Source organism: Cariama cristata, unplaced genomic scaffold (assembly GCF_000690535.1).
Source record: "Cariama cristata isolate BGI_N322 unplaced genomic scaffold, ASM69053v1 scaffold32135, whole genome shotgun sequence".
Taxonomy (NCBI): domain Eukaryota; kingdom Metazoa; phylum Chordata; class Aves; order Cariamiformes; family Cariamidae; genus Cariama; species Cariama cristata.
Window position 1 is genome coordinate 54,810 of NW_009616376.1, and position 10,965 is coordinate 65,774.

Genomic DNA, 10,965 nt, shown 5'->3' on the forward strand with positions numbered 1-10,965 from the left:
TAATGTATTGATGTACTTACTGCTTGAGTTATGTGTAGAAAATATGCAGTAAAACTCCAGATAATTGGATGTGGATTGCATTTGCAATTATATGTTCACTGGATAATATGCATGCATCAGAGACCTAATATTCACCCAGCAAGAGAGCACATTATAGGCAAGCTGAGCAAATGGAGCTTTTCAATTTAAATGTGCAAATGAATTTTATACACACATGGGCACCATTAGCAGATGGCCAGTAAGGAATGCTGGGTACAGGGGAGGGGTATTTTCCTTTTAATTCTGTAAGAATCTGTTCCTCTGGATGATGTTTCATCCTGAGGAATAGCTTTTATTATCTGTAAATATCTTGTAAAATATGAGATTGGCATTCACAAAAACCCAAAAGCAGCATGTATGAAGTACTGGATGGAGAATTTTCTCTGGATGGAGAAAAAATAATCAAAAAGAGTGAGCCAAGTATACTGTTATCAAATTTGCAAAACAAGATGTGGAGCAGGTACCTCTAATAGAAACACATTAGCTATAGTTGATGCACTGGCAAAGGATCACTGAAAATTTTCAAACTTCCTTAAGGAAAAAAGAATTCTTAAAAAAGCTGTTTAAGAAGAAATGGGCATCAGCTAACTCTTTAGAATGGGAGGCAAGTGGAGAATTGGTTGTCACTTGTTCAGACTTGCTGCTCTCAAGTTCATCTGCTGTATTCTAGTGTTAAAGGGGTGGTGGCACACAGGAAAGCTAGGCTAAGCAGAAAGGAGAGGAGAGCATGTGTGTATGAACTGGCATTTCTGCCGAGCCTTTGTCTCAACCAGATCTCACCCCTCATTTCTTAAACACTGCCATATTCTTGGCATCTCCCCTTTTGTTATCACAGGAAATTGTCAGTGTGACAAAGTATATTACAGCATTTATAAGAAACACTGACTAATAAGGGTCCAGTGACTCTTTAAGGAGCTCTACATACTTTTCTGATCTCTGAGGGCTGTTTCTTCCTCAGCCCTAGTCATGATCATGTCTTGACCTTCAGTAGCTCTGCAGAAAATAGTCATTCCAATTAATTTTCAACACAATCTCTGCACACAATACCTCCTGTCAAAATTGAAATATCACCAGCTCTTGAACAAGAGTCCCAACTGTCAGCCAGTAAAACTGACCACATGTGAAGCAGTCATGCTGCTGTACCTCCTCTACCTGGCCAAGGAAGAGAGGGAAGATGACCTTCTGGAAAACTGCATTTGCTGCAGGGAAGAATTTCTGCTGCCAGCCCATGCTTACATATGATGGGGAAGCAGACCAGCCAGAGACAAGCAACAGCAGGCAGCCTGGCCAGCCCCAGCGCCTGCCGAGCCCTGTGTCCTGTCTCAGGCAGCAGGCAGCAATTGGTGCCTCAGGGACTGGTGGGGAAAGACACAACAGAAAGATGATGCCTGTGCTAAATGAGTTTCCTCCTAAGCCGTGACCATGAGAGGTAACTCAACCTTTCTGACCCCTATTTTTCCCCTTGTTAGATCTGTGGGGAGTCTTGTCTCTTCCGTAATCTTGTTTGGTTGTTGGCTCCAGCTACCTCCCGCTCTCCCATAGCAACCACCACCCCACTATGCCTTAGATCAGGTTCCTCATCGTGAGGCTACCAGCGCACCATGACTTTGGAAGGGGGCTTCTCTCACCTTATAGACGAGGGCAGTCAGGGACGACAGATGATTAAACCCTAAGCCACTAAGTGGAGTGTAATCTTCCCTTGGTCTGCTGCCTCTCCTCATCCCTTATCTACATTGACTAGAAACAATTACAGCAGCAAGCCACATAATCAGATATTGTGGCTGGAGTCACATGCCATTTCAGACACCTTGAATAGCGTTGTACATGATTGATGTGGGAATATAGAGCACTAGAAAATGTCAGTGCTTTACTGATTACTGTCTCTAACTGTGGGCAAGGCCAAAAAGGGAGAGGAAAGTGCAAAAATAGGCTTCATGGAAAACTGTGGACTTGTTTTATTACCTAGAAAATGTCATCCTTGCCTTCATGTGATTAACAATTGACTTATACGCTAAAGCATGAGGCTTACTAGCCCTTGCATAAGAAGCATTTATTTTTATTAGTGTAGCAAGGGAATGCATGTTCCTATTTTCCATTCAACTATGAAATTTTCTCTCAAAATTGCTTTAACAACTTGACCTGAAAGGGGGCTAAGCAAATAAGTGTTTCCCAATTGCAGAAGAGATTTTTTCTTGTCTTTTCTGTTCCCACATGGAAAAAAGAAATGTGTCTATTCCCCATATAGGAAAATCTAAACACGGAGGGCTATAAAATCACCTGCCAGGCTGGAGATGCATAATTTGGCCTGCTCCTCACAGCCCACAAAGGTTTGTCTCTTAGCTGAAGAGATGGAGAGGAACATCCTGAGTGGCAGGAGGCACTCCCTTCACTGTGCTGGCGATGCAAGATCATAAGCCGGGAGACCTTGGGGGGTCTCATTTTGCAACCCATGTGAAGTGCTGAGAACAATGCATCTGTTAGTCTTTTCAAAACTTCTAACTGACCTTAAGACTGGCCACAGTGTTGACCTGATTATGGTTTATTCATCCCAGAGCAGATAGGATTAATATGTATGACCCATAATTAATATGTGGGTGAACATACAAGGAAAACAATGTCTTCAGCAGGGAACTAGCACAAGGCTTCTGTCACTGACACTCGCCTTTGCCCTGCCGTTTCACCCACTGTGATTAGAAATTCATCAAATATGTCTGGAGAATTTGCATGCTTAGCCTGCTTTGGAAAGAGAGGATTGTCTAGCTGTGAAAGGAGATTATGCAGCAATTTCCTCCTCAGCAAAGCAAGGCAATGAATCTGACTCTTCATTATAGAGGAAGGATGAGTAAGAACAGTTGCATTTCCTGTGCAGCAAGAGCAACATGAGCTGTGCTCCAGGTTCCTTTGGGAATTTCTATGATCATGTCAATTTCAGACACGATGCATAATGTTACTACGAGAAAACGTAGATGTTTAAATAGGAATGCTTGTGGGGAAGGGGAAAGGGATTGATTCAATAAACGATGTGTTTGATCTCAGCTAGAAAGACAGCTGTACAAAAGAAGACAGGCTTGAAGTCAGTTGCTTGAGTTTTATAATTCATGCATTGATTACTGACAGCAGCAATATATTTCTGAGATCACCGTAGTTTTTAATAGATATTCTCACATTCTCTCATGACTTACAAAAATATTTCCCTCCACTTATGAAAATATTTCGCTGTGTTTTCATTATGTGAGAGGCTGTAAAAAAGTCTTGCCGTTACTTGTATTTGCTAAATAAATGAAAGAGAGAGGTCCCACAAAGCATCTGCACCTCTCTCCTATGCTTTCACACTCCTGCTCAGGGTGAGCACAACTCAGTGCTGCTTGTCAGGCATCAAACACTCCCTTTCTGTTCCCTAGATTATCTAACAGATATGCAATCCTGCTTACATTTTTCTAATCCTTCACTTGGGGGAGGTTGTACATCTGCAAATGCAGAAATGTATCACAGGGACAACAATCACAAGGACACATTCTTGAATGCTCAAGAAAGACAGACAGTCCAGCAATTGGATGTTAGCAAGACATTGATCAAAGGAAAGATTTCATGAGCAACTCTGAGCACATCCCTTAGGACTAGTATGAATGTGGGTTGCAGGCTGGGAATCCCAGACCAACGCTTGGCTCCTGAGGGAACAACCCATGAACCTTGAACTGCCTGTGTAAGCACCTCAGCGAATGCCCAGAGAGACTTTAGATGCCTCAGAAGTAAAAATATTTCCTACGAGGATTAGTCCACACAATTACCAAAGGCTGTTCCACACTCCTGCACTGAGTGGGGAGCCAGGCAGACAGTCAGCATGTTGCAGATTACTAAGATCGAGTAGGTGAAGTTGTCTCTAGTTCTGCCTATCTCATAGATCCTCTACACTTCCTCAGAGGCATAAGAAGGACCGCCGCCCCCAAACAAAAAAAAAAGAAAAAAAAGAAAAAAAAGAGAGAGGCAAGGAAGCATTAAACCATCATCAAGATAGTGTTCATCATGTCTTTCCTCTGTCCACAAAGTCTTAGAATAAAGCTTCAGTGACATTCATCTCTCTAATGTAGAAAATGTTTTATCGTTTTCTGCAAAGCTGGAGACTTACTTCAGCAAAAGGAACTTGAAAGTTCTCCCTAAAACAGCCTGAAGTGCCAGCACTGAAAATGTGCTCTCAGGGGAGAAGGAAAACTCCCAAGGGGGAGAAAAGGGGTAGCCATGTCAAGTTATTTTTTAAAATAAACCCAAAAGCTGCTATTAACATCTTGGATGAAACCTAACAAGGCAAAAGGGTCTGAAGAGCAGTCCTGGTTCATCCAGCACCCTTCAGGGTAAGGAATGGAGGAGACCCTTGAGTCATGAGCAGATGCAGGTGTGAGAAGGGAACTGAGGTGCCTAAGGCCACGTGGTTGGGTGTGCCTATATACCAAGTTAGGCCCATTTTAGGTGCCTAGGCACATTATTTTTTAACTGGCACTTTTTTTTTTTCTCATAAAGGAAATGCTGTGACTGCACATGCCTTATTAAAAGATTATGTGTTTGGCTGGTGGCCATAGAGGAATAATTCCTCTTATTGCTCAATAAATCAAGTTACTGTCATTTAAACACTTTAGCTGAATTTCTGATCAGGACATGAAAGAGTTAACTCTATGACTGTCATGATACCACAGCACTAAAATAACAACCAATTTGGGGAACATAAATTTTATCCTCTCTTGTAGCATAAATTTGGAGCCTAGGCAAAATCCTTATAAAACTATGCACATTCTGTAAAAATCTGTCTCTTACTTGGAAAATACACAAGTAGAACTGTGGACTAGTAAAATGCAAGTAAAATACTTGCAGGAAAGCAGAGTGGTGTCTTTTGAATTAGTAGGCATTTCAAATACACGTTTTAATTTTTAAAATAAAACTTCTTGAAATGTTTAACAGTTTCTTATTTCAGTTAACACAACTTTTCTTATGTACAGTAATAATCAGGTTATCCTGGGCTGGAAGGGGGCGCTGGTCTAATTTGAAGTGGTGGGTTCCTTCTCTGAAAGGTTTTTTTGTTGCTTTAGCAATTGAAAGCCTTCCTTTCCTAACAGGATTAGCCCAAATAATTACCAAAGAGTTTCTCTGTGTCATCTCAGTACAGGTCCTCACAGCAATACTAGAAAGCTTGTCTGCAGTAGGGAAATAGTAAATGGCTGTGGGTAGGTGAAAAGGTTACAGTTAACTGTTGCCACTCAAACCAGAGAAAGTCTTCTTCAAAGGCAGGAACACAATGGTTTTTACCCTAATCCCCATCATGCCTAACTAGTGGGAAGAAGAAACAGTAGCTCCTCATTGGCAAGAAGCTATTACAGAGGGCTCATGATCATCAGGGTGAAGTGGAGGACCACAACCTGAATGGTATGTGTTGTGACAGGCCTCTTGCAGTTCTTGTTCAGTAATTCACAAGTGATCTGGGACAGTGAAGCTTTGACATTGCGTGTGCCATATTTCGTGCTAGTTCTTTGGTTCTGGCTGCGGACCGGCATCCTTCCCCCTGGCCTATTAGCAAAGAAGTCTGTTTGTGTTTCTTTGGTGGATCCCGAAATCTGTGAGACACATCAACGGTGTGAGGGAGAAGCTTCTAACTCTTCAGCTTTAGGACAGCTCCTTGCTGCTTTTTATGATTTTTGCATTTTAGGCACTGTATTAAGGAGTCACAAACTTTGTACAAAAAAAAGGAACCCCTTGAGGAGGGGAAAAAAAGAAAAGGTGACTCGGGTTGAGATTGTACAAGGGCATCCTGCTGGGGGAGCAGGCCTGAATTAATTTCTGTGACTTTAACTTGTGTATCTAATCCATAACTTTATTACTTGTTCAAGTCACACTGTATTTTTCTGCTGTTCTAAGGCTTCATTTCAGGGGTTCTGGCTGTTTATCTATATTTCTATGCAACATAATATGTTGTCCAGGATAACTGGAAAATGAAATCTGAAAGGCATTTCTTCAGCATGTGTGTGCAGATACCAACTTGACAGATACATGTCTGTAATGATCATTGTTCAATGTGCCAGGAAATGAGCACTTCTGGCCTGACTTGTCTGATATTCCTTGAAATTACAGGACATGTGTGGGGATTTTTTCCATCTCACTGTAAGCACTGTGTTGTTTCCATGGGAAAAAGGGCTTGGTAAAGACCTTTATTTGAGGTGCTTTGTCTCATGCTGCTATCTGTACCTGTTTCCTTTCTGCCCATCCTCTGGAGACTTCTGACTTGCATAATTGCGTTTGAACATAATCACATTCGTGGATCAAAGAAAATGCACAACCTTATTATTGCAAGTTAATCGTTCCTGGAGTAATTCCTACAGGTTGTCCACAGTTACCTGCCTCAGTGACAGATTCAGACTCATCATTCCTCCCATCTTCTGTGGTTTTCCAAATAGCTGGTATTATTTAGTCACTTTAGTTGGCACTCTTGGAAACTCTCTCATTACCTGATGCACCAGTGAGCTGACTGTTGCCAGTAGCTACAACTTACCTCTACACCGGTAAGCAGTAAACCTGAACTTTCTGTTTGCTGCAGCCACATTAATAATGCATTGTGTTTCCTGTAATTACATACATGCACAGATATTTTTTGTTGTTATTATTAGAGGAAGAAAGGAGATGGAAGTGGAGGGTGGAAGGTGGTGGAAACAGCTACAACTAATTATTAATGCTGAGTAGACCCCAGCTGCATAGGTTTTTAATTAGACCATGTCTAACCCTAATAGTCACTGTTGGGATAATACTAGCACTTCTTAAGCGGGCTAGATTAGAAGGGGAAGTGTCTTGTCTGCTCACACCTGCACCGTGTATTGTTACTAGCACATACTCAGCAATCCAGTCCTAAAATTTATCCTTTTTTTTATTTTTCGGTTCACTTGGTTAAATTCTAGTAATTTTGTGTCCTTCAAGGCAGAATCAAATAGTGATTTCTGTGCAGCTGAGCAGGACCACTTTCCTGATGAAACCATGAACTGACGCCTAACAAAGGCAAGGAATGTAATATACAGAATTTCACGAATTTTTCAAGTGTTATTAACAAGGCCTCGAGTGAATCATTTCAAATTGATCAGTGAGGCAGGAGCACCGTCTTTGCCCTTTGCGGCAAAAGGAGTTCAAAATTCAATACACCCTGCCTTTTCCTCCCTTAGCTGAGCTTCAGGCTTCTGGAATAAGTAGAAATGACGTTATGCCCATGAGTATGTGTGTCAGCCTGGTCTGTCCCAGGGAGCTGGGGCTTTGCCCTGTGGAGCTTGTGCCGTTAGAATCGGATCTATTTTGGTCACATCCTTGTTTTCCCCTCTAGCATGTGCAAAGTTGTTAAAATACTGTTCCTTTATTGAAAACCCTGAAGGAAGGACACAGACTTTAGTGTGAAATTAGAAACATAGAGAGGATTTGTTGCCCTTTGGCAGCTTTTAATTTAATTGGAGTTAAGTGGCAGTTAAGCAGTAGGCAGGAAATTTTTGAGCAAGAGCAAGGCATCCCTCAAGTGAAAGCAGGTATTAGATCTTCACTACTGCTGTGGCTGAGCTGGCTGAAATCTTGCCCACACAGGCAAGAAATTTGGCTCTATCTTTGCAGTAGTCAGTGCCTGAAGGAATGGTAGAGTTTTATAGGGTCTGGCTTCAAACTATGGCCCTGATCAGAAAGGGATTTAGAGACACAATTCACCTCGTCCGTGTGTGTGCAAGTCAAGCTCATGTGTGTACAAGCTAAGTGCCTCTGTCTCCTTCTTGCAGACTGTAGGTACTCATTTCCTTTCCCCACCATCATGGCCATCCTTCCCACCACAGGCATAGCATACCCACAGTAGTGTACATGAAGACAGCTTTATTTTATATGTCTTTTTCTCTGGATGGCAATTCGGATGAGCTTAGCTGGGAACACGGGATGCAGGGTGACCTCAGCCATGCCAGTCTGGCCCACTCTTTCAAATACTCTTTCAGAGTAAATGCATTTATTCCTTAGGCACCCTCAAGAAAAAGGAAAAAGACAGTCATTCCCCTCCACTCCCTTTTTGTAGTCCTGTTGCCACTCCACAGCCTCTGTGGTGAAACACAGGCAGACATAAGGCACCCCCAGTGGACATGACCTGCAGTTTGAATGCAGGACATGCTGCAGGAATAATGCATCCATCAAATGAAATGATGATTGCTGTGAACTCATTCTGATGCATATGTGTGTATAAGTGCATAAACACTCCATCACATACTGTTGTCAGTAGTGGGGATTAGAAATAGCTCTATTTACCCACCTTCCTCTGTCCTGTTGTGGGCTTCAAAGATCTGTTTTTTGCTCTGTCACTGCCTCCTATGCTCCATTTCTAGATTTTCCAATGTCTTGCAGAAGGGGGTGTTTCCAAAGCCATACTACCGCTCTTACACCATCCAGCAGCAATGGTACACATTGCCCTGCGCTGTGCATGCCTGTGTGTTAAATGCAAACAAGTTATAATGAACCCATTTTACTTTGGCGTAAGGGTCTTCTTGGTGTCTGGACGAGCACAGAGTCCGCTCTGTAGCTTTGAACTGCATCAGTAAAAGGAGAGTACAGCAGATGATAGATTTCTTTAAGGTTTGGGAGTTTTCTCTTTGCTGTTTTCCTTTCTTGCTCTTGACAAGACCCAACCTGATGCAGGAATGTTAAAATCCCGTATATGAGAGGAGTTAACAACCTTATTTCAATTCAAGTTTTGCTTTATAAAGGTGAGAGTTTTGCTTTTGTGACAGATCATATACAGCACAAAGAGAGCATGGGTGCAGAGGTGAGAAAGATGTGACAAGATATCTTAAAATGCAGGCTGGGGTTTGCATTTAAAACATAGTTATGTAATCAAAAAAGTATTTGATTAGACTACTGAAAACTCATGACTAGACATAAAATCTCCTTTGTCATACTTATTTGAAATCTTCTTAATTATTTGCTGGAAATAGACAAAGTTTTCTAGCCAATGCCAAAGGAGTGATTCATGCCTTCTATGGCTTTCTGAATGCACTAAGAAAGAATATTAAATATTAAATATCCGTGATGATGCTAGGATTCTGAGGCATGATGAGAGTTGTTGCTTTTGTTATTTTTGGAATTTTTACACTTATAAATACTGTGTTGCTTATCTGTTTTAAACAGTGAACATCTCAATTCTGCTAACTTCAGCATAATCGGGCTACATACAGACATGACTAGAGCTGAACCAACCAGTGTAATTGAATTAATATCTTGATTTAGGATAAGGTTGAGTAAATTAATTAGTTGGAAGTATTTGCTGAAAGCTGCTAATTAGCTGAAATCATAACATTTTCTATAAGCAAAATTCTGAAGCTTGCAAATTCTGAATGTATAACTGTACCATAAGACATACTTTACAAATCTAAGCCAGTAATATGTTAATGTCCTGTCATTAATACCTGTTTATTTAATGATACAGAAATGCTTTCATGACGTAGGCTGGCTCCATGTCTTTGACTTCTTTCTTTTTGTTTTTCTAACAGCAAAACTGTTGAATATACATACGCCAGAGAGTTACTCTATGAAAAAGTCCATGTGTAGTTGAAATTTTGAAAATGACACTTTAAAATGAAGTAAAGTTTGATGCCTTAAGTTTTAAACAGTAGCAGTTGGGAATATATGCAGGTACTAAAATCATTCTGTCTTTACAAAAAAATGAAAGATGTAGTAAGTAGAGTCAAGATTTTTCAAAATAATGAGTATCTTGTTGGGATCTTCTAGGAGCTTCTGCCTAAGTTAGGCTTAGATTCAGGAAGGGCCTTGGGTCATAATTTCACTGTGCGAAGTCTTGGGTGAGAAGACAAGATCAAGGAACTTCTGACCTCCGGACCATGGTCCTGTCCCCGTTCTTCCAGCCTATATATGTTTATGGGGCCAGGCTGGGAATTAGTTGGTAAGCTTACCCACTTCAAAAAAAACTTAAATTATTCTTAAAAGTTAAAAATCAGTTCTCTCATCCAGTTGAGAGCCTGGCCACATGAACAATGTTACTGAATTAGTGCGGGTGACAGAATATAAGGAGCAAAAAGAAAGGAGATACAGAGAAAACGATGATACAGCTGCCAAACTGTTTATCATGAAACCACAGCACTATGCTCCAAAATATCTTTTCAGTTCCTGAATTAGGCTGTGATTCAAAAAGGCACTTAGATATATGATGTGGCCCATCTCTAATCCAGAGGGCATTTCACCACTTGTTTAACTCCATGCACGTTTAAGTACTTTATTAATCAGGGTTCAATGGGGGAGTGATAATTCCTTGATTCAGGGCTTTTGGGACCTTTCCTCAAATTATCGGTGTCCAATGACTCCCCCAGCAGCAGCAGCACTGTGGATATGAAGGCTAGCGAGCACAAAATCCTGCGTAGCCATGCCTGTGCAAAGTAGCAGTTTTGCCACTGTCCCATGAACACGCATGAGGAATTTCTTCTGTCTGAATGAAGTGGCTCAAAAGCAGGCGTGCAGATGCATTTGAGCACGAAGGCTACGAAGCATTTGAGCACGAAGGGAGTTAATGAACGAGTCTGGGCCCCGTGACTACAATGCTGCCCCAGCACACTGCCGCACTGTGAAAATAAATAGCCACAACCTCCCCAGCAGGTCTGCTGGAGCCTCCAGTGACCGGGTGACAGTGGTGCCAGATCTGGAAAAAAAAAACAACAAAAAAACAACCACACAAACAAACAGAAAACTGCACATGGTCTTTCTTCTACTGCTTCTGCCCTTAGGCAGAAGAGCCTAGCTGAGCACATTACATGTCTTTGCATCTCTTAAATGCTCCTTTACCACATGGCAAAGCTAATTATGATTAGTCTGAACAGTGGCAGGGCTCATCCCAGTTTTGTGACTGAGCAGAGGCTGGGGAAATGAGTTAGTGCC